Below are 24,073 nucleotides of genomic sequence, written 5' to 3'. Positions count from 1 at the left end.
ATATGGATATAGGGATTTTATATGGATATTCAATGGATATCATCATTGGTTATTCAGGAGATATAAACATTTTAGACATCTTTTAGATATCTATTGGTTATCCATAGTGGATATGGACATTAAATGGATATGTAGATATCCAGTAGATATCCATTAGATATTTTCTTCTGTGTGGGTATATATATATATATATATATATATATATATATATACAGCGTGTTTCTAAATGATTCATCCGATTTCACAAGGCTATAACTTTGAAATGAATGAAGATAGAACCTTCGGGTAAATTTTAATATAGTGTTGCGTCCCCGTGTTCTTTCCCTGCGGATTATTCGGTCACCCGTGACGTTCGGCAGAAGATCGTCTTCGAGCGCGTTGCCAAGAAGAATGTTGACAAGACGTATGACAGTCGAGTTGGAAGCCAGCTGTCAAGCTGAGCGGACGTGTTTCTATTTACGAGTCGTTGTGTTATCTTTCCGAGTTATTGCTTGTGTTTCTGTGTTGCCCATTAAAGTTTCGGTGTTACAGAGAACCGTGTCATTATTTACGAGTGCGCGGGTGCCGCGTAATTAGCGTGTGCCGATCGGTTGTGTCGCGCGCGTTCGATAAATATCGTTCCGTGGACGCGACAATACGTATAAGAATACCAAGTTTAAGAATACCAAGTTTTCACAAATGTTCCATGTGCCCTCCACCTGACGCATGGCATACGTCTAAACGATAGTCAAACTCGTTCCATACTCTTGTGAGCATGTCAGGTGTCTGACTCACACTTGTTGAAACGGAGAATACAAAACGCTTTTTGTTGCTGTGTTGTCACCATCTCGACGCATACTGAACGTGCGCGCTAGCAGTACCATCTTCTTCTTCGATTAATGGCACTGGGCAATCTCACTTTTTGCCCATGCTGCCAGATGGTCTTCAGTGTATTTGACGTACAGGAGGGAAGGAACAATCTATACAGTCCGAGTTAAAAAGTCATATTTGTAAATTGCTCTTGTGCAGGAAGGAAAGAATAGGGTGCACGATTTCAACAGAGGGCACTCTTAAGAGTTCGAAAACACTGTATGGCGGAGGGGAGTCCAAAACTTTTCGCAAGGAGCTTACCAGTTGTATTCTAGAATCGTTCAGTAGCGGACAGGACCATAGGACATGCTCAATATCCTGCAAAGGCGAGCCACAAGGGCAGTCCGGACGTCCAACGATGCCACATCTGTGGAGGCTGTAATTTAGATTGTAGTGATTAGATCTGATCCTACTAATTGTCGCGATTTCCGATCGACTTAGTTTAAGCCTAATAAACCAGGGATTTCTCGCAAAGGCGGGATAAAGGCTGAAATATTGTTTGCCATGGCTTTTAGCCAATGCAAGTAAATGTTTCTCAACCGCCTCAAAGTATCTCTCCCTTACCACAGAGTAAAAGTCAGTGTGAGGAGGGAGAAAGTCGAACCGCCTCCCCCGCCAGGAAATCCGCCGTTTCCGAGAATCCCGACATGGGGCGGAATCCAGACAAGGATGATGTCCAATCCCTGGAGAGAAGCCGACCTCAGCTTATTTTTGAGGATCAATATCAAGTAGGAAGGGATCAATATCAATATGAAGGGTCCCCGTCCAGCGTACATCTGGACACGGTCTCCACCACGCTGCGGGAGTATGTGAATATCGAGGTTTTCCTGATGGCCCTTTCAAGGATGCAATCCACTGCGCATATGATGGCAATGCATTCAGCAGAAAAAATTGAAAAACAGCCATCAAGCTTATATTTTCGCTGCATGGGTACGTCTGGAGAATAATAAAGCTGCGCCAGTATGCGGGTGAGAATTGATTTTGGAGGCATCCGTGAAAAATAGACATCTTCCCTCAATATGATGCGAGAGAGAGGATCCAAAAGCAAGCTGAGGATATGCCGCAGAGGAAATCCGCTCCACTACATGTGGCAATGTAAAATTTACGTTTGGAATAAAGGCCGAGGTCTCGTAAGAGAAAAGAAACAGCGGAATCCTGGAGAAGAAGGCAATCCTAGATTTGTATTCTTTAACAAAACGATAAGCTCGATACAAAGGAAATCTTTCATACAAATTAAAGCGGAAGCCCGTATCCATATGCGCAAAATGAAGATCCTGGAGTTTGTTAATAAGGATGCTAGGTTTAATAGCAAATGATTTAAATATGAATTTACGGGCCAACAAATCAGATCTAAAACGAGCGGGTCCAATACCACATTCGTATACCACATTACATGGAGTCGAACGTCTAAGACCAATACAATATCTTAGGGCTCTTCGAGAGACCCGCTCCAAGCTCTCAGTTAAGCTCGCGTTACAAAACAGGAAAGAGGCATAGTCGGAGGATCCCCTGATCATGGCTTTGTATACCATGAGCATGGTTTTAGGACAAGAGCCCCACCATACTCCCCGAAGGAATTTAATGACGTTAGCGAGTTTGCCGCATTTATTAATGAGAAATTTGGCGTGTAGGTTGCCTGTTAAATGAGGTTCCATGAGAACCCCCAAGAATCTATAAGAAGATACCGGGAAAATATCAGTATTGTTCAATGAAATGGAATAATTTAAAAGATTTGTCCGTTTTTTAAAAATCGTAAAAATCATAAGGGCGGATTTAGAAGGGGAAATCGCCAAACACCTGTCGAGCAGAAAGGCCGAAAGGGCACCCGCCGCTCGCTCAAGAGCCATCCGGGAGAAATCCGAAGAAGTCGGAGGACCGGATATAAAGAGCAATGTCGTCCGCAAACTGGACCAAACGACAGCCACCGGACACGGAGGAACCGCATCGCGACAAATACAAGTTAAAGAGGATCGGGCTCAAAATAGATCCCTGTGGGATGCCCTTATAGGAGAAGAGCGTCTCCGTTAGGTCCTCATCAACGACGAACTGAAGCTTTTTGAGACATGTCAACTGAAAAACGAACCAGCAGAATTTAGGCGGAAGGCCTATGTCAATAAGATGAGAGGTTAGTAAAGAAGGGATTACGTTGTCAAAAGCTCCCTTAATATCAAGGAAAAGGCAAACTGTCGATTGTTTAGAGATGAAACCGTGATGGATTTCGGAAGTGAGAATACCCAAATTGTCCAGGCATGAGGTTCTCTTTCTAAAGCCGAATTGGAAGGAGGGGAGGACGCCAGTCGATTCCACCCACCAGCTCAAGCGATATAAAATAAGTCTTTCTAAAATTTTGAGGAGGCAAAAAGTTAAAGAAATTGGTCGAAGCTTGCCCGGAGTTGATTTGGGAATAAGAAAAACCAAAGAGTGTCTCCAGGAAGCCGGGAATGACCCGGAGTCAAAAATATGATTAAGGATATCGAGAAGGATCTCCAGATATTCATCTGATAAGAGAGAGAGAGCATGCGGTTATCAATGCGATCGAGCCCGAGAGAAGAACGAGTTTTAAGGAAGCGGATAACTGAAGTTAATTCAACTTTAGAGAAAGGCTGATCGAAAACTTTGCACGAGTAGTTTATAGGAAAATCTTTCATAGATGAAGAAGCTTGGTGAAACACGAATGGAGGACAGAGAGAGTTAATGGAGTTTTGAGTGGCATCCGAAGGACGAAAGTTAGAGGAGGGAGGAGTGATCGGATTCTCGAAGTGACGGGCTCTGAACCGCTTGATAAAGTTCCAAAGGTGAGAAACTGGAGTATTTGGATTGACTGGAGTATTTGGATTGACTGGAGGGATTTCTGTTCCAACAGAAATCCCTCCAGCCTTTGCGCTTCTCCGCTCTCAAAATCCTTCTGGACATCGCCTCTTGCCTTTTCAAGTTAAGATAATTTGAAAATGAGGGCTGCTTTTTGAGGACGGAGAGCAGCCTGCGTCTGGCGTCCACCGCCTCCTGGCAGGCATCGTTCCACCATGGGGCGGGTGGAGAAAATCTGCCCCCACTGCGTCGAGGACGCCGCCCCGGCGACCGAGTTTCACCAGAATTAGATGGCCATTGTTGAAGAATGTGTTCTGTAAAGGTGAGGTATTTATGGTTAGGACTGAGCGATTGATCGGATAAGGCTTCTTTAAGAAAGTCAAAAGAGGAGAAAAGATTTTTAATAAACAATTTATCGAGAATTTTATTATGTTTGAATTTATGGGAAAAAAACCTTTTTCTCAAAGGAGTACGCTTGAAGAAAGTCACTACAGGAAAATGATCGCTAAGAAAGGAATCATTTAGGGTCATACACTTGCAGAGGCCGATAATGGATGGAGAGATAAAGGTGAGATCAATCGCCGAGATCCTCTGGCCGAGACGGGTCAGGAAGGTCGGGGATCCGTCATTAATGCAAGAAAAGGTTGCCTCAGTTGCAGCAGAGAGCAGATTCTCTCCCTCATTATCTGTTCGTTCACTGCCCCATTCATTATGGTGGGCATTAAAATCACCCACAAGGATGGCATTAGAAAAGGATTGACAAAATGCAAAAAGAGAATTATAATCCTCCCAAGAAAGAGAACCATTAGGGTTTCTATAGATAGAAATGATAGACAGTTCAAAATTTTCAAAGTGAATAGTAATGGCTTGAGTATCAAGCTTGTTTTCAATTGAAATACTATTTTCAATATAGCTATAAGATAAAGAGGAGCGGACAGCTAAGATGAGACCCCCTCCAAATCGAGAGGGGGAGTCCTTTCGAAAGATATTAAAGTCATGGAGAAGAAAACGAGAATCCACAGTTAGCCATGTCTCAGAGAGAGCCAACACGTCGTAGTTGGCGAAGAGAGATGAGATCACTTCGAGTTTGTTTGATATGGAGTGGTAGTTCCATTGAAGGATGGCCAAGGGGGAGAGAGCCGAGCGGTCATAGCAATCAGGCTCAGACATTTTAAGTATGGACATAAGAAAGATTCTCAACACCGGAAGCTGCCGAAAACTGATTTATAATTTTGTAAATCAGATCATGAAGGCCCAGTAGTCTGAGAAAAGGTTCGAGTTTTTCGAGAATAACATAAAATATTTGTAGAAGCTGTTCCAACTGTGGGGGTTCCAGGCCAAAGGTGCGTTGGATAAATGATAGGAGTGGTGGAGGAGGGGGATCAGATCCCGCCCCCAAGGCCACCCCATTACCAAAGGAAGACGAAGGAGCCCTGCCATTCGGATGTAAGTGGGGGGGGGGGGGAACCGGTTGGGAATAAGGTCCTGTTCCGGGGCCAAATCCTCTCGAGCGAGGACCCTGGGTGAAGGGTTTATAACTATTGTTGTTGTTAACGTCATTTGATTTAGGTTGTATATAAGGAGAATTGTGTTTAGATTTTGAAAAGGTTCCTGACAAGGAAGTTAAAAAGTCGAAGGGATAAGAGTACTGGGAAAGAGATGCCGAATTACCCGTCGGAGAGTCGCTAACAAGGGGAGTGCCAAGTAGTGAGATCATGGATTTGGTTGAATTTTAAATATGTTTGAGAGGTAACCCCTCACTACTTTATAAGCAAGTGGCACGACGCAATATTCAAGTATTCGCGAGAAATTTGCATCGAAAGTTTTCCGTGCGCCTTGTATACTGAACAGATTCGAGAGATTTTCAGGTAGTGAGCGTAGCGTAGCAGATAAGGTAGCGGACGAGAATACTGTACGTTGCAGGTTCGAATCCTACTTTTCCAATTTTTTTTTTTTTAAAGCGCTCTCCCCGTTCGTTTCTCGCTCCCAAACCAAATCCTCCTACTATCTCTTTAAACGCGTCCTCATCTGCTGTGCTTCCAATCTTTGCGTTTAAGTCCCCCCGAACTATGACTATTTCTCTCCTAGGCAGGTCTTTTATAGTTGACTCTAATTGAGTGTAAAAGTTATCGATGTCTTCTTCTGTTGCCTCGGTCGTTGGGGCATATACCTGCACAACATTCAAGTTGAATGGGGATGACTTTATTTTCACTGTCATAATTCTGTCACTGATTGGTTTGTATCCCAGCACAAATCTAGTTGCTGTTTTCGGTACCAGCACCGCCACTCAGTTGCGACTTGTTGTCGCATTCCCAGAGAAATAAACAGTCGCACCCAGACCGGTGCTGAAGTGTCCAGAGCCCTTCCAGTGTGATTCCGACACGCCAAGCAGGCTCAGGTTATGGGCTTGCGCCTCTCTTTCGAGGATATGGAGCTTGCCGGGTTGTCGCAAGCCACGCACATTCCACGTACCGAACCGAAAGCTCTTCCGCATATTGAAATTGAAATTCTTCCGTGCGGCGTCATTCAGAGCAGTCCCCCCCCGAAGATCCGATCGGGGGACTATTTAAACCTCCGGAACATTTCGCGCTGAATGAAGCCATAGGGTTCTCTTGGGATGGTTATTGAAGGTGGCTTCCCGTGTCCTTCCTTCAAGGTATGGGATATTAAGGAATTGAGTGTGGGTTTGGACAGGATTAAGGTTGGGACTTGGTTCCCCCGGAAATTGGTGTGGAAGGAAACCAAGAGCTCACGTGGGTAGGGTCGCTAGCCCTGAAGTAGCTCTGTCCTCTGTCGGGATCACAGAGGAGTAGCTACCCGCTACCGAAATAATTTATAATAATAAAATAAATACTGAATGATAAAATATTTATTAAAAATAATAAATTTTGTTTTAGACAATTATAAAAAATCGAGTAATTTTATATTTTATTATAATTTTTTGAAGTCTTAGATAAGCATGTATAGTAATAATTTAAAAAATTACACATTATAAAATTATACAGGGTGATTCATATAAAGTGACCGATGCGAATATTAGCTAAAGTTGAAGAGCTATAAAAAAATTTTTATACCAAAAGATGTTTGACACAGAGGGGGACATCGTATGGTACAAACGATATTTTTATAGATGAAGGCATTAAGGAGATTTCAAGATCAACTTAATTTTTTAAAATGGAACTCCCTATTTTTATTACATATTCTTGTAGCTCATTTCGACAGCTTTCTAAAACACTATAATTAAGTTAGTTTTCATTAAGTACTTTCCGAGTTATGAGGCTTGAAATCATTCCTTAATTTTACATAAACCGTAAAATATCTAGTAAAATATTCATTTTTCGATTATCTTACCTTAATACTTTTACGTACAAAATAATGAGAGGAATCAATTGGTGTAAAGAAAACACATAGTTATTTTTAAGAAAAAATATGTAATTTGCAATTAACAATTACATATTTTTTCTTAAAAACAACTATGTTTTTTTTTTACACCAATTGATTCCTCTCATTATTTTGCATATAAAAGTATTAAGGTAAGATAATCGAAAAATGAATATTTTACTAGACATTTTATGGTTTATGTAAAATTAAGAAATTATTTCAAGCCTCATAACTCGAAAAGTACTCAATGAAGAAATACTTTATTATAGTGTTTTGGAAAGCTCTCGAGATAAGCTATAAGAATACATAATAAAAAATAGGGAGTTCCATTTAAAAAATTAAACCTTCATGTGACATTTTTGCTTATTACTTAATAATTATTGCGAATTTTGCAAAATAGTAGAGGACTTTTCTTCTTAGTTTGACCCAATCTATCATCACTTTTCGTTTGGTCCCTCACGAATCGGACACCCTGTATATATATACAGGGTGTTGAAAAAAAAGGATCACATATTTTGATAGCAGGTAGTATTGATCAAAACAAGAAGAATAGGTCTTCATTACATTCTAAAGATTACGCGACTAATAAGAAAATGACAAAGAGCTCAAATAACAAAATAGCTTGTATCTTTGAAGATATTAGTCTTAGGACCCATGTTAATTAGACCTTTTCTTCTTGTTTTGATCAATACTACCTGCTATCAAAATATGTGACCCTTTTTTTTCAACACCCTGTATATATATATATATATATATATATATATATATATATATATTGGGAGTACAAATTAGTTCGGTTCGTTTTCAAAAGATGGCTCTGGCTGTTATGGATGTTTCATAGTGACAGCTGATTTCGGTGGTTTCAGAGAGGTTAGACATCTGTCAATAATATTCAGTTTATATCGCTTTGAGTTTCATACAAAAACCCTGTTTTTTACTGTGTTGAATATGTCAAATTTTGTGTTAACTAAGCAGCATTTGCGGGAGGTTTTAGTTTTCTGCTTTAATTGGAAGAAAAGTGCAGCTGAAGCGCATCGAATGCTTGTAGAAGTTTATGGTGACAATGCTCCAACTGATAAATCATGTAGGGAATGGTTTCGACGTTTCAAGAATGGTGATTTCAGCGTTGAAGACAAGCCTCGCTCTGGACAGCCAAAAAAATTCGAGGACAAAGAATTGGAGGCATTACTCGATGAAGATCCGGAAGATACATAGGCTACAATTGATTCGTTTGAGCCGTGCATTACGAGAAAAACGGCCGGAATACGAGCAAAGACATGACAAAGTTATTCTTCTGCATGATAACGCTCGGCCTCATGTCGCAAAAGTCGTAAAAAATTATTTGGAAACGCTCAAGTGGGATATTTTACCGCACCCGCCGTATTCGCCGGACATTGCTCCTTCTGATTACTGGTTGTTAAGACGGATGCAGCACGATTTGGCAGGTCACCGGTTCACTTCTTTCGCAGAAATCGAAAATTGGCTCCTAACTTGGATCGCCTCAAAAGACGAGACATTTTTTCGAGATGAAATTCGAAAATTGCCTGAGAGGTGGAAAAAAGTAGTAGCCAGCGATGGACAATACTTTGATTAATCTGTTCATTCATTTTGTTCTGAAATAAATGCATTTTTGACCACAAAAAACGGACCGAACTAATTTGTACTCCCAATATATATACACACATATATATGTATATCTTGTATATATGTTATATTTAAGCATTAAAATGTATGAGAAATGAAGGAATATTCTCAACAACGCGATCTTATAAGTGATATGGATTGTATGTTTACTAACATGTTGTTTTCACAATCAATCTGTTCCTTAAGTAAAAAACGTATTAAAAACATATAAACAACAAACGTACAACGAAAATTAAATATTATCAAATATTTGAAATTTTGATGATATAGCGAATTGGATCAAACATTATCGGACAAAATTCTAAAAAGAACTATGTTAGTATTTTTTATAACACAACTTTTAATAAAATGTTAATTTTTCATTGTTTGTTGTTCATTCGTTCATTACATATCCAAGTTAACGTATTCTATTGATCCTAGACATTCATTATAAAAAATATTTTGAAAACAAAATACAGGTAATATTATACGTTTTTAAGATAATTTTATAGCTATAGTAGGGGAGACCGGGGACAAAAGTAACATTATTTGTATTATAGGTCACTAATTAATTATCGTTAGAGATATAAAAAAAAAGATTATATGTTAAAAAACTCCATTTATTGCTTTATTATTATACCTATGTTTCAATCTTAAATGATAAATATTTAAAGAGTTGTTATAGCTTTTCGCAAGTACATTGATTGTTACTTTTGTCCTGGGAGCCGTGGACGAAAGTAACATAGTCTGGGGATGAAAATAACAGTTCTTATTTTCGGGAAAATAAAATAAATATGCCTTTTTTCAATTTAAGGCAACTTTTATTATAATCTTTTATTAAGCAAGATAACTTTTATTATAAATTTGTATTATATTATATTAAAATAAAAAATAAAATAAATATTTATTTTTATCAACTTTAAAAAACTTAAAAGAAATAATCTTCGTTAAGCAAAATAATTATAAGTAATGTCATAAAATAATTATACTTAATATCACACCAGTTTTGTACTTTTTTAAGTCTAAATAATAGTTTAATTCTAAATAATGGTGTAAAAATTGTATGATAACTACTTATACAAAAGAGATTGGTATCTATTCTGAATCACAATTATGGCATACGTAATAAGAATCGCCTTTGATACAGTTATTATGGGACCAGCCCCCCTTATACTTTAAGCATTGAAACATGTTACTTTCGTCCACAGAGTGTCGTGTTACTTTCGTTCCCAAACACATTTTTTAGAATAAAAGCATTATAACCTAAATATGATGCAAGACTTAGCCAAATCAACTATGAAAACTTATGAATACATTTTAGAAGAATACACCGGCAAATAATTACGTCAATACCCAGACAGCACACGGACGTCTTTTGGATCTCCTAAGGACGTCCTGCATGGATATAGAAGATATCCTGAGGATATCTGTTTGTAATCCTCGTACATTCTGAGGATGTCCTGAGGAATAGTAAATGAGCGCCTCACATAAAGCCTAGATATATCCTCAGGAGATTCTATTTCAAAGTCCTAAGGATATTTGCAGGATGTCCATAGGAAATTTTATAACTCTTCAAACGTCTACAATACATCCTAAATTGGTCCAGAATATATCGTTGAGGTGCTTTATATTTTCTGAATTTGGGATGCAATGAGGAACACAAAAGGATATCCTTAAAATATCCCTTACAGTTTTGCAGGACTTCCTTAAGAGATCCAAAAAAATATCCTGAGCTGTTTGGCTTTATACCATATCCTGAATAAATCCCGCGTATATCCCGAGGATATTTAGGATATATTCAGGATCATCCTGAAGATATCTTGTGCTGTTTGGGTATATACACTTTAATTAGGCATAGATACAAAAAAACTAAAACAAGAAATACTTAGGTGAATAATGCAAATACACTAATTTCACTTCTGCATGTGCAACCGGCGCGATCGTTCTACAACAATTAGCTGAAAAGGAAGAGAATCGGGGTGTACACGTTTGACTATATAGTACAAATTATTTAACATATTGTGTAGTTTGTTACGAGGCTTGTTATTTTCATGATGTTGTTACTTTTGTCCTCGGTCTCCCCTACATACATATACAGGGTGTTCTAAAAAGTATGTCAAAAATTTAGGAGATATTCCTCACACCTGAAGGATGAAAAATGTTATATGGACATAGGTGCGGAAATGCTTATTTCAGGAGTTATGTTGAAAATACTGTTAGCTGTATTACTTATACAAGGAAAAATTTAGGATTAATTATTATAGACGACAATCGTTTAATTAGGCTTATTTACATTTGGTTTTAATGTGACCTTGAGTATGTTACAATAAATGTTGAAAATGTTCACCATTTTCCTGAATACAAGCAGTGACACGTCGACGCATCGTCGACGATTTGTTTGTCGAATTTCCGTTACGTTTTCGAAACGCCGATTGGCCTCGCAGAGTCTAGCCATAAAAACGAGCTAGAATAAATGCCAGGAAGGACTTAGTGCTTTCTTATGTTATCGATTTCGGGCAAACATTCGATCCATCTGATTTATTGTTATTACCGCTGTCGAATTAATATCTGTTATATATTTCGCTATTTCAAATTTCCTAATTTATTGTTATTATTATTCTTTCTTTCTTTAATTTGTTATCTTTATTATTTTTATATTATCTTCTTTTTAATAAATGTGTTATATCTTTCGATATTGAATTCGCGTAATTTATTTGAGTGTTAACTTATAGTGATCGTTCAATTCGGTGTGTTTATCGAATTTTAGAAATTTTCAAAACCTCGTATAGAACAAATAACTTTTAAATAATTTTCAAATAATTTTCAAAACCTCGTATAGAACAAATAACTTTTCCATAGACCCTGCCCTTCTACCGTTAGGCGAGCTAGTCGGCCCGTGGCAAGCGTTTTTCGCGTTATTATGGCGTTTAGCGAACTGATACGTGAAAAACCGTATCTGGCGCCCAACTTCGAGATCTCGAGACGGTCTTCGCTTCGCCGCGGTTCGCGCGGAACATCCTCCATCTCTGTTCCTCCTTTCATGACGCTGTTACTTTTGTCCCCGGTCTCCCCTATATACAATTAATTGTACAATAATTTTATAATGTCAAAAAGAAATTTAGCTTACAGATTTTACATTTTTTATATGTCAAAATGGTCGAAACATGCTGTCACAATACACGCGTAAATGTTTTCATTTCTATTAACACTAGAGTATGCAAGAGATAAAAATAATATTTACAGTAAAAGGAGTTAGTCGATTTGAAAATTAGAGAAAATGTCTTTTATAAAATAGAAGCGTTACCTGGTGTGTTACTCCACACAATTTTGTATGCACATTTAAAGAAAGAAAGATAAATATTTTATTATATATTTAATGTCTTATCCTACTAGTTGAATCAGCCAGGTTTAATACTAGATTTAACACCAAAAGCATTTAATCGCGAACGTACTGCTTCAAGAGACTATCTTAAACTGACGGCTCTGTTGACATATCTGACAATAATTTGAAGGTACGTAATGTTATATAAATATCATCTTGATTATACGTAGCATATCTTACATATAGTACATTATTTTGTACATAAAAGTATTAAAGTAAGATAATCAAAAAATGAATATTTTACAAGATATTTTATGGTTTATGTAAAATTAAGAAATGATTTCAAGCCTCATAACTCGAAAAGTACTTAATGAAAACTAACTTAATTATAGTGTTTTGGAAAGCTCTCGACCTCAGCTATAAGAATATGTAACAAAAAATAGGGATTACCGTTTAAGATTTTTATGGTGACCTTGACCGCGCTTTTCAGTCATCCCAAGGTCAAATAAATACCATCAGCTAATAGATTTTTTAAGCCATTTTTTTCTGTCTAAATCATTTTTTCAAAAAATTAATATTTACTGAGATATTTAGCCGTTCCGGAACTTTTGCCCTACCCTGTATGTATAAAAGAAAGAGAGATAAAGATATATTACATTTTATATTATATCTCCATCATAAAGAATTATCTCTTTTCAAGAATTTAATGTATAAAGTAAATAAAGAAGTTGTTTATATCTTGTACTATTTATAAGATATTTATTTTTAAAATATTTAATTCCTATTTGTGACATTAAGTTTTACGCAAGTTAAATTGGTTGCAATCATTTGATCGCTATGATTGAAGATCCGTTCTTCCACATAGAGTTAATTCTAAATTACTCGGTCTTAGAGAGATTAGGGATGTCATCATCATAATATACAGTATCTAATCGATTAATTAAATTTAATTTGGTTGTATATTAAAAATTTCAATTAAAGCCAACATACGTTTTGTCACATATATTATTATTTCTGGTTTCAATATTCATTATCTGCTTTTAAATAGTTTCCTGAATATATTGCTATTGCTATTTGAGTTAAAATCGATAAATCTTCAAACTTCGAAACGACAAACTTCAAATAATATTACGTAAGAGAGAGAGAGGGGGGGGGATATATATATACATGTATCTGTATAAAATAAACACACGTAAATATATAATCAACATCTATATATTAAATTTGTAATACAGAAAAGTAATACAATATAATATTTAATATAATATAACATTAAAAATATTGATAATATTCATAATATGAATTATATTGTAATATAATATAATATTTTTATACAATATTATACAATATTTTTTAATATTATATTGTTTAATTAATATTATATTGATAAAATACAATTAAATAATTATTAACTTTTATATGATATTAGTGAATAATTAAGTAAACCCATTTATAAATATTATTACAATCATTTATACTGTATTTTTAATTTTTAAACAGTTAATGTCTTAAAGATTTAGTTATTCAATTGTTGAATAAAGATCGAAAATAATTTATTTGTTTTTCGATCTCCGACCAGCGTGTTTCTATCTTGTATTCAACATTAGAAATGATTGAATTTTTCAGCTCCTTTTTTACAAATTTCTTTATCTAAAAAGGGATTATTTTAATAATTATTATCAATAAATGATTTCGTATTTCTAATAATTGCACTGTCACACATACAGAAGTATCATTATGAACAGAATTATAGATAAATATTATATAAAATATAGAACAATTATAGTGAAAAGTAAATTGTAAAATAAAAATTTAAAAAATGTAAAAATTTGATTTAATTTAAATTTACCTCGTCCAACTGTCCCTTAGAATAGGCATTGTTAATTATAACAATTAATGTCACAATCTCATTGACTTTCCTATAAAGAATAAAACAATATTATAACTAATTAGTACAAATCTTCACATCCATGTGTAGTATATCTTTACTATTTATAATATTATATATAATAATATCGTATAATATAATATAATAATATTATATATGTATAATAATATATAATAATTATTATATATAATATTATATATAATAATATCGTTACCTGTGTCTTATTATTTTGTAATTATTTAGTAAACTTGTAAGCATGTACTTAGTATTCCTCTCAAGAACAGAAAGGAAAATATTAGCATTTAAGGTAAAAGCTCGCCCTATTGGTTCAAGTTGAAGATGAGATTGATTATACCAAGGTTTTAATAAAATTTGTAGTAATTTTGTTTCTAAATAATTAATTATAATTTTAAAATGTTTACTGTAAGCCAGACATTCTAATAAAATTATATCATTTCCTTCCATGAAATCATTAAAAACGTTATTCCATGTATCACGATCTGCCGTTTTCAAACCATTGCAATATGTCCACCTCTTCCATCCAGGCAAAATTCTGCAGAAGACGGTCCAGAAAAGAAATAAAAATCTTCTAACGAAATTGTGTTAATAGTTTCTTTAGTGTCTTATAAATAACTTTTTGATATAAGTGATAATTAATTTCATATATACGCAGAATATAAAAAATATCCCTACAAAGCATCAAGTATCATGAGAAAACTTACTTGTTTTCTTTAGGATTTCCTAGATACCATTTCAAATGACGTTTAGATTTTTTTTCGCAAGGATTTTCATTTATAATACATTCCCACTTTGCGAGTTCTTGGTTTAAACATTTAGTATGATCGTTGATGTTACTTTTGTCATACAGATTCCAGTAACTAAATCTAAAATCCTGCATAAAATCAAATCTTAGCACTCCCTAAAATTTGATAAGTAAGATTATATTTAGTTTATTCATTATTTACAAGAACAGATATAATGTACGCGCAAATAAAAATTTTTACTAAATAATTTTCTTTTATATTTCTTTAATATTTATGTGACTTCGAGGCATCAATACCATAATAACCAAATTTATCAATTTCTTATTTGTGTGTGAATAATTGTATATATATTTTATCATCTAAATAGGTATGGATTTTATATCATCTAATGGATTCTTAACACATATATGTATATCGATATACAAAGTATTTCATAAGATTGTGCTAACGCTCGTGAATGGGTAGAATGTAATAAACTGAACAGAAAAATCCTTTACCATTCTGCATCAATTTTCGCAATGTTCAATAATTATTGAAACATTAATTAAAAAGGTGAATAAGCGCGCGTTTTGCGCGGTAGACATGCCAGAGGCTAGTGTCACATAGCAATGAAAAAACAAGAGCCGAGGAACGCGTGATCAAGCTTTATGAGACACTCTGTATATATATTTTAGTCTGTGCATATTGATGTATCGATTTTGATATATAATCAGTTATTTTCTTAATTTAAATCTGTAGCATATCAAATATAGATTTTAAGTATTTTAAACTTTAAAGAGATTTTAAGTATTTTAAACTTTAAATATCAATTTCTTTTATAAAACAAGCATTTACAAGTGGATTATTATATATTAAATTATTATGTGTGTGTGTTGTATAATGTAAAAAAATTATCTTAAAATTATATAAGTCAATTTCTCTGCGAAATGTTTGTATATTTTTAACATCGTAAACATTCGAATACTACGAAAGAAAATTAATATAAAAAAGTTAATTGTGTTATATACTGTGTTCTATAATTTCCTAAAACATTCAATATTAATTACATAATTGATCATCAATTATCATATAAATACTAATGTATTATTATTATTACAGAAAAATAATTTTATGAAATATTCAAAATTTATGAAATGTGATTGTATTAAATATAAAGAAAAAACATATGTAATATAAGCACCTTTTGAATTTAAATTTCTCAATTTTGGTATACAAAAATTAAATAATAATGTATAATTAATTTTTTTGTTTAACTCACCACATATATCTATTTTTAAAAGATTTTATTATTATGATATGAATATATATTATAAAGTATAAAATATTATATTATAAATTAGATAATTGGTTATTATAAAATAGAGATAATTGGTGTGATGGATGATTTTTTATAGTTATATTATAAAATAGATAATTGGTATAATGGATGGTTTTTTATAAAAAAAACTGTTACTATATCTATATACAGGGTGACCCATTTTAACTTAGGCAGCCAAATAACTCGAAAAATAAGCAAGATAGAGAAAAATGTTTTAGACAAAAGTTGTATGGTTTCGAGGGGGCCATAAGATGGTATCATTGGTTTGACCTTGAAGAGTCATTTGAAGGTCACGTGAAGGTCACTTCAATTTTTTTAAATGGAATACCCTATATATTTTTGTACATTCTTGTAGCTTATTTCGAGAGCTTTCCAAAACACTATAATTAAGTACCTTTCCGTTAAGTACTTTTTGAGTTATGAGGCTTGAAATAATTTCTTAATTTTACATAAACCGTAAAATATCTTGTAAAATATTCATTTTTCGATTACCTTACCTTAATAGTTTTATGTACAAAATAATGAGAGGAATCAATTGGTGTAAAGAAAACACATAGTTGTTTCGAAGAAAAAATATGTAATTTGCAATTAACAATTCCATATTTTTTCTTAAAAACAACTATGTGTTTTCTTTACACCAATTGATTCCTCTCATTATTTTGTACATAAAAGTATTAAGGTAAGATAATCGAAAAATGAATATTTTACAAGATATTTTACGGTTTATGTAAAATTAAGAAATTATTTCAAGCATCATAACTCAAAAAGTACTTAACGGAATGGTACTTAATTATAGTGTTTTGGAAAGCTCTCGAAATAAGCTACAAGAATGTACAAAAATATATAGGGTATTCCATTTAAAAAAATTGAAGTGACCTTCACGTGACCTTCAAATGACTCTTCAAGGTCAAACCAATGATACCATCTTATGGCCCCCTCGAAACCATACAACTTTTGTCTAAAACATTTTTCTCTATCTTGCTTATTTTTCGAGTTATTTGGCTGCCTAAGTTAAAATGGGTCACCCTGTATATATAGGGTAGACCATTTTAATCTACGCACTGAAATATCTCAAAATCCATAAGTTTAAGACAAAATAGTTTCAGACAAAAGTTGTATGGTTTCGAGGGGGTCATAAGAAGGTATCATTGGTTTGACCTTGAAGAGTTATTTAAAGGTCACATGAAGGTCACCTTCAATTTCTTAAATGGAACACTATATTTTTTATTGCATATTCTTGTAGCTGAGAAAAAATATGTAATTTGCAATTAACAATTATATATTTTTTCTTCGAAACAACTATGTGTTTTCTTTACACCAATTGATTCCTCTCATTATTTTGTACATAAAAGTATTAAGGTAAGATAATCGAAAAATGAATATTTTACAAGATATCTTACGGTTTATGTAAAATTAAGAAATGGTTTCAAGCCTTATAATTAAAAAAGTACTTAATGAAAACTAACTTAATTATAGTGTTTTGGAAAGCTCTCGAGATAAGCTACAAGAATATGCAATAAAAAATATAGTGTTCCATTTAAGAAATTGAAGGTGACCTTCATGTAATCTTCAAATAACTCTTCAAGATCAAACCAATGATACCTTCTTATGGCCCCCTCGAAACCATACAACTTTTGTCTGAAACATTTTTGTCTTAAACTTATGGATTTTGAGATATTTCAGTGCGTAGATTAAAATGGGCTACTCTGTATACCTTAAATTCAGGATAAAAATTCAGGAATGGAAAGATATTCGACAAAAATTCAAATGCTTTGAGCATAGGATACCATGCTATATAATCTCTTTCCTGTGCCAAATAAGAAGCGAGTTCCCAAAATACGGAGAATTCAAGTTTCTTCTCTATCGCAAAATGAAACGCATCATTGATGATTTGCGCTCGATTGAGAACATGTATATTACGATATTCTTTTGAATTTAAGTATTGTGCAATTTTTCGCCAGTTCGCAATATCATAATTGACGCGATAGTATCCTGTTATAAAATAAATTACTTTTGTCGATTATTAAATACTTTAAAATGATATATATTGATTAAACATATTTTGAGATGTTAAAGATATTTCGATATTAAATATATTATTATTATTAGAGAAGTTTGTATCTTCCGTTTTTATTATTTAACATAAAGGCTGTATCAGCAATTCTACATATTACAACAAGAAATGAAAATTTCAAACATATTGGTAAAAATTCAATATTCTTGTAATATCTTTTTTTATATCTTATATTATATATATGAGTTTTAATCATTTCATGATTATTTTTAATTAAAATTTATGTTATATATATGATATATATGATATATATGATATATATATATATATATATATATATATATATATATATACAGGGTGTCTGAAAACTTTTTGCGGTCCCGAAGTGTGAAGGTAGATTGACTCAAATTAAGAAGAAAGGTCCTTTACTGTTTGGCGATATTTGCAATAATTAACAAAAAATTAATTAAAGAAGATCGGTCAATGCACGTTGCTAGAAGCGCGATGGCGAAGACGGTCTCACTGTAACATAATGGCGCGCGGTGAAGCGGTGATTGGGGAGAGTAGGAGCCTTCGCCGCGCGCCTACACACTCATCGCTCATCCCCTCCCCAATCACCGTTTCGCCGCACGCCGCCATTATGTTACAGTGAGACTGCCTTCACCGCCACGCACTTCTAGCCATGTGTGGCATCATTGGCCGATCTTCTTTAATTAATTTTTCGTTAATTATTGCAAATATCGCCAAACTGTAGAGGACCTTCCTTCTTAATTTGAGCCAATCTACCTTCACACTTCGGGACCACGAAAAGTTTTCAGACACCCTGTATAATAGATAATATAGATGTAAATTTATTATTCAATATTTACCAGCTTGTTGTAAATTGAAAATAATCCATTCATTTTTCTCAAGAAAGAGTTCAATTTGTGAATGCCATGGTGTTAACAAAATATTCATCCAATTTATGGTGAAATCGGGATTCGACTCCGTAGCATAAGTAACAGGTATATAATATTGTATCTCATCTAATTTGTTGTAAAATTGTACCGATATGGTTACAACATCAGTAGAATAATTTCGCGTCACCTCCAACACAGAAGGATACCTCTGCATCCACGAATCTATCGTGTTTTTTTATATCAAATTCATACTTGTAATTCCATTCAATCATGACAGATCTCATAGCATTCCATAAATCACGAGAAGTTGTTGCTTCAGGATCATCTAATCTATAAGATTTAACATTATGATAATTTTAACACTATATTAAAATTGATAAATAAATAATAAAAAAGAAAATCATAATTTACACATAATTTATTTTTGTATTTTAATCCATAATGTAACTCCTACAGAGATAGAAATTTATGAACTTTAATATAATTGTACACACACACACACACACACACACACACACACACACACACACACACACACACATACAGGGTGTATCTGAATTTAGTGTCAAAATTGATACAGCGATTTTAGGACATGAAAACAAGTCAAAAATGTTAATAAACATATGTTCGAATTCGAACGGTTTTAGAGTTATAAGGTAATGAAGTTGCTTTCTTAAGACAATATAATATATATTTTTATCACGAATTAATAAATTGTTTCAAGCATTTTGGAAAATATTTGGAGTTCTACGAATAACATTCGCAGCATTAAAAGTGTATCGAAGTCGACGGAAGAATTTTTTAGCATCTTTTGTAAAGCTTTAAACAAAATAAAGAACACTAAACAACATTTATTTCAATTTATATTGTCTTAAGAAAGCAACTTTATTACCTCATAACTCTAAAACCGTTCGAATTCAGACATATGTTTATTAACATTTTCGACTTGTTTTCATATCCTAATGCCGCTGTATCAATTTTGGCACTGAATTCAGGGACACCCTGTATATTGTACATGTATGTATGTGTATACACACACACACACACACATATATATATATAATTTTTATAACATATAATAAAAAATATATGTATATATAATATAAAAAATATATTTTTTATTTATATATTCTGATTAATATATATTTATTAATAATTATGTCAGCATTTGTCATGACTGAATAAATAATAATTTTAATTTTTATATTACAAAGATTTTAGAGTGTTTATATTTTATGATTGTAAAACTAGATTCTCGAAATCATTCAATTTAAATTATTTGTTATTTAGAAAATCTATTATCTATGAATATCTATTATACATATATTTATTAAGAAAAAAGTTGAAATTCAAATCTTAAAATCTTAACAAAAATTCATAAATATAAAATAGCAGTATAAATTTAAACTTTTAAATATCTATGTCTTTTAAACATTAAAAAACTGGAAATATATTATTAAATTTATTTTATATTTCGAGTTTTTTCCTTTTCCTCTATGATGTATATTATTATACATTACAATGTATTATACTTACTGATTGTACAAATATTTATTCATTCCTATTGAAAATATATTAGATGATAATGTTCGTTCTAACATGCGCCATATAATGGATCCTATAATGTTTGAAAGAAAAAAAATTTAGTATATTTAAAATGTCTTTACTACATGTGCAATAAAGGTTTGTGAATATATCTGTAATGAATAGAACTAAATATATCACATCCAAAATTTGTGTAATTAAATCTAATTAAGCAGCTATAAAAGATTGATAAATACATTTCAACGAAAAAAATTTGTAATAATAGATAAATAGTGAATGATTAAAAATTTGTTAAAAATAATAAATTAGACAATTATAAAGAATCGGTTAATTTTATATTTTATTATGATTTTTTGAAATCTTAGATAAACATGTATAGTTATAATTTAAAAAAATTATCCAAAAATTATATAAAAATTTAATTTTAAAGTTAGATATTTGGACGTTACTGCAAATATTATAAAAAATATATTAAAAAATAATAATAATAAAATTAAATTTTACAAATGAAGGGCCTTGCACGGTTCTTTCTGTGGAAATTGAATTTCGACGAAATTTGAATTTTGATTGAATTTGCTGAAATTTGGAATTTTACGTGAAAACACAATAAAAATTTTAAAAATGTTAAAATATAATAAATTATAAATGTGATAAGATTGATGAAGTCAAATAGCATGATATCAAATAGCATGTTATGACGATGACAGCGGCTACTACACACACATTTTTTCCATGTAAATATATTAGTAAAATGTATTAATAAAAATGATCAACTGTGTATCATTCTAATATATTATTTACTTTATTTAATATATTATTTATTTTCCCTCAATAATAATGAAATAACGCCTTATTTCGACATTTGAACGCTTGTAGTGACGAAATGGCTCCATCAATCGATATCGCGCTTAATGTAACTTTTGATTTGCCACATAAACTATTTATTTCCAGAGTTTCTGCAAATTTTACCAAACTCCAAAATTCATTTTTCATAAGAATCGTACGGGAACTTTTGTTTATAAATGACTTTTCTCATTTTTTATGAAATTAATATTCAGAAATTTATAATTATTTAATTGTTTAATTATGCAATGTTCTACGCATACCTTTGATATGAGAAAGAGAAGACTGCATATAATTTTCAGGATGACTTATATTATATTCTATAGTAGAATTTATAACAAAATAAGTATTTAGATAGAGTAATTCATGTTGAATTTGAACTACAAACAAATCCATCATCCGGGAATTTGGTAGAGCCTAAAATCAATTCGATGTAATCATAACTAATCACAAATAATTAAAAAGAAAAAGTTTTTGGTACATATCAAAAATAGCATTATGTGTATATTGTTAGGAATAAAATTTTTATGTGTATTTAAGTGTGTAAATATATTTTTCTGCGATAATTTTAATATATAAACATATATTTAGTTCTTATTAAAATTCTTTTACTGGATTTCTAGAAATTTAAGAGATGGATTCTTATCATCTTTCTTATAATTAAGAAATAAAACAGAATATTTGCACAAATATTTAACAATTATCTACATTGCTAAACTGTTAATTATTTGACTGCGTATTCAAATAGTGTTAATAATAAAATAACCTTGTCGATAATATATGCTTGAAGAAATACATTAAATCCATCGTTTAACCATGTATGAGGCCATAAGTAAGTCGGTCTGAGCAGATTTCTAATATATTTTTCTACCATCCCACGTGCAATTAAGCGCGCAATTATCGTTTTGTATGCGATAGGATCTAAATCTTCATTATAAGTGATATCTGCTTCTCAAAAAATAATTATACTTATGAATAATACGTATGAAAAATTTTGAATATTAATATAATTTCTTATTTAAGTAGATTATAATATGATAGATATAATTAAAATAGTTTTTAATATATCTATTTTTAACTGTATATATTACCTATAAAAAATGAAACCCAAAGTTTGTTTGATTGCATCTTGTAAACCGGGGATTGCGACATGATCCACTTTGCTCCCAAATGAAACAGAAGTCCGCCTAAGGGCCTCCTTCAAAATATTCCAATTACAATTATGCATGTATGCACTAGCGGAAAGAATAACAGTTTTCGCAAATTTTAGAAGCGGTTCCGATTCTGGTCTGAACCACATGTCTTGACTAATTAATTGACCACGCGAGATGATGGTCTGATGAAAACCGGATACCAGAAATGTTACACTATCTAAGGAGATCAAAGCAGTCTCGTGAAAATATGTCCGTATCATATTATCGTACGTCAATTCAGTTTCTCGTATGGGCATATTTGACAATGCTTTGTATTCTAGATGATGCATTATGGAAATAACAAAAGTAATTCTTAATTCTGGCTTGTCCCAATATGGAAATATTTGCTGTTTTTTCGTTTGGATACCTGTTGTGATTAACCACCTGCCGTATTTTAATGATATGCTTTAGATAATGACTAATTTTAGACAATTGTAAGCGTAGAATGCAAAAATATACAATTTATATTTCAATATATTCTTCTACTTACTCTTTTTTTCCATCTTCGTTTATGTACGGAATTCCGAAAGACTTTCTTAAGTTTTCAATTGAGATAGTAAACTCTATATATAGATCGTACATTCCACGCAACAAGACATCACCGAAATCGAGCACGACAATGTTGTTTTTAATCAAATCTGCTTGTGTTCCTTCACCAATCGTACTATTATTTTGTCTTAATTTCGATTGTGTTATAAACATTGTACCCGGTACATAAAAACTTATGTATTGTTTTGCATAAGAAATATTTAAAGTGATTATGCATTCGCTATGGAGATAATTATTGTATAACATTAACTTCATATTATAATGTATCGGAAATATATAATCTGATATATTGCTTGATTTGTTGTTTAACACACTGCGCACAATTTTCGATTCTTCATCGATTCCTTTGATTTTTGATTCTTCATCATCCATAGGACTCGCTATTGTCATTATGGCAAGGTATATTATACTACTACTTAATAATAGTTTTAAGGATGTCATGTTATATTTCATTTGGATATCTATAAAAACGAAATGTTTCTTCATTAAAAACAAGGTATTTACAAAGAGTATGCAATTCAATCGACTTTTATGAAAAAACGTTCAAGACAATTTACTAACGTTTCACAAGAAAATTCAATTAACGTAAAGAAAGATTAAATTAATATATTTTAATAAATAAAGGTATGATTAGAAAAGATAAAAATAAAAATTATTGAAACGACATATGAAATATTTTTCTCGAATTTCTTCGAATATTAGGAGACATGAAGGATGTATTTAGATCCCAGAAAGACAAGCACAATAAATATAACTCTTATTTATTTAGTTATCTTTAAGATTTCTTCTAGTGCAATTACATATTTCGTGTCTTGCATATTGTGACATACATAACAAACTTTGAAATTATTAATTTTTTTCTTATGCAAATTAAAAAACGAATAAATAGTTTAAGGTTCAGTGTATAACAAATAATAAAAAAATAATTAAAATTCCGGGTCAATGAACCGAGATCGCGTATCTTGTGGCGACAAACAAAAGAAACAGCACCTATATATTATTTTGGCAAAGATGGAAAAAACTGTGAAAATAACATATGAATCAAGTGCAAGATTTATTGACAATAGACAAACGTTT

The 24,073-nt window shown here is 32.2% G+C and overlaps 1 protein-coding gene and 1 pseudogene across 1 annotated transcript in view; both read right to left on the bottom strand.

The window, feature by feature from the left end:
* The window catches only part of LOC145960041 (uncharacterized), a 52,296-nt gene extending 35,323 nt beyond the window's left edge, over positions 1-16,973 (bottom strand). Inside the window, exon 1 of the mRNA XM_083079314.1 lies at positions 16,830-16,973. The gene's annotated coding sequence lies outside the window, so the exon portion shown is untranslated. The remainder of the gene's footprint in view (positions 1-16,829) is intronic.
* On the bottom strand, positions 13,508-23,437 carry LOC145960147 (aminopeptidase N-like; annotated as a pseudogene).
* Positions 23,438-24,073: the final 636 nt, after the last annotated feature.

Source organism: Camponotus vicinus, unplaced genomic scaffold (genome assembly GCF_025532165.1).
Source record: "Camponotus vicinus isolate PSW18456_S1 unplaced genomic scaffold, iyCamVici1.0 SCAF_10, whole genome shotgun sequence".
Lineage (NCBI taxonomy): Eukaryota > Metazoa > Arthropoda > Insecta > Hymenoptera > Formicidae > Camponotus > Camponotus vicinus.
This window is presented reverse-complemented; position numbering and strand designations above follow the sequence as displayed.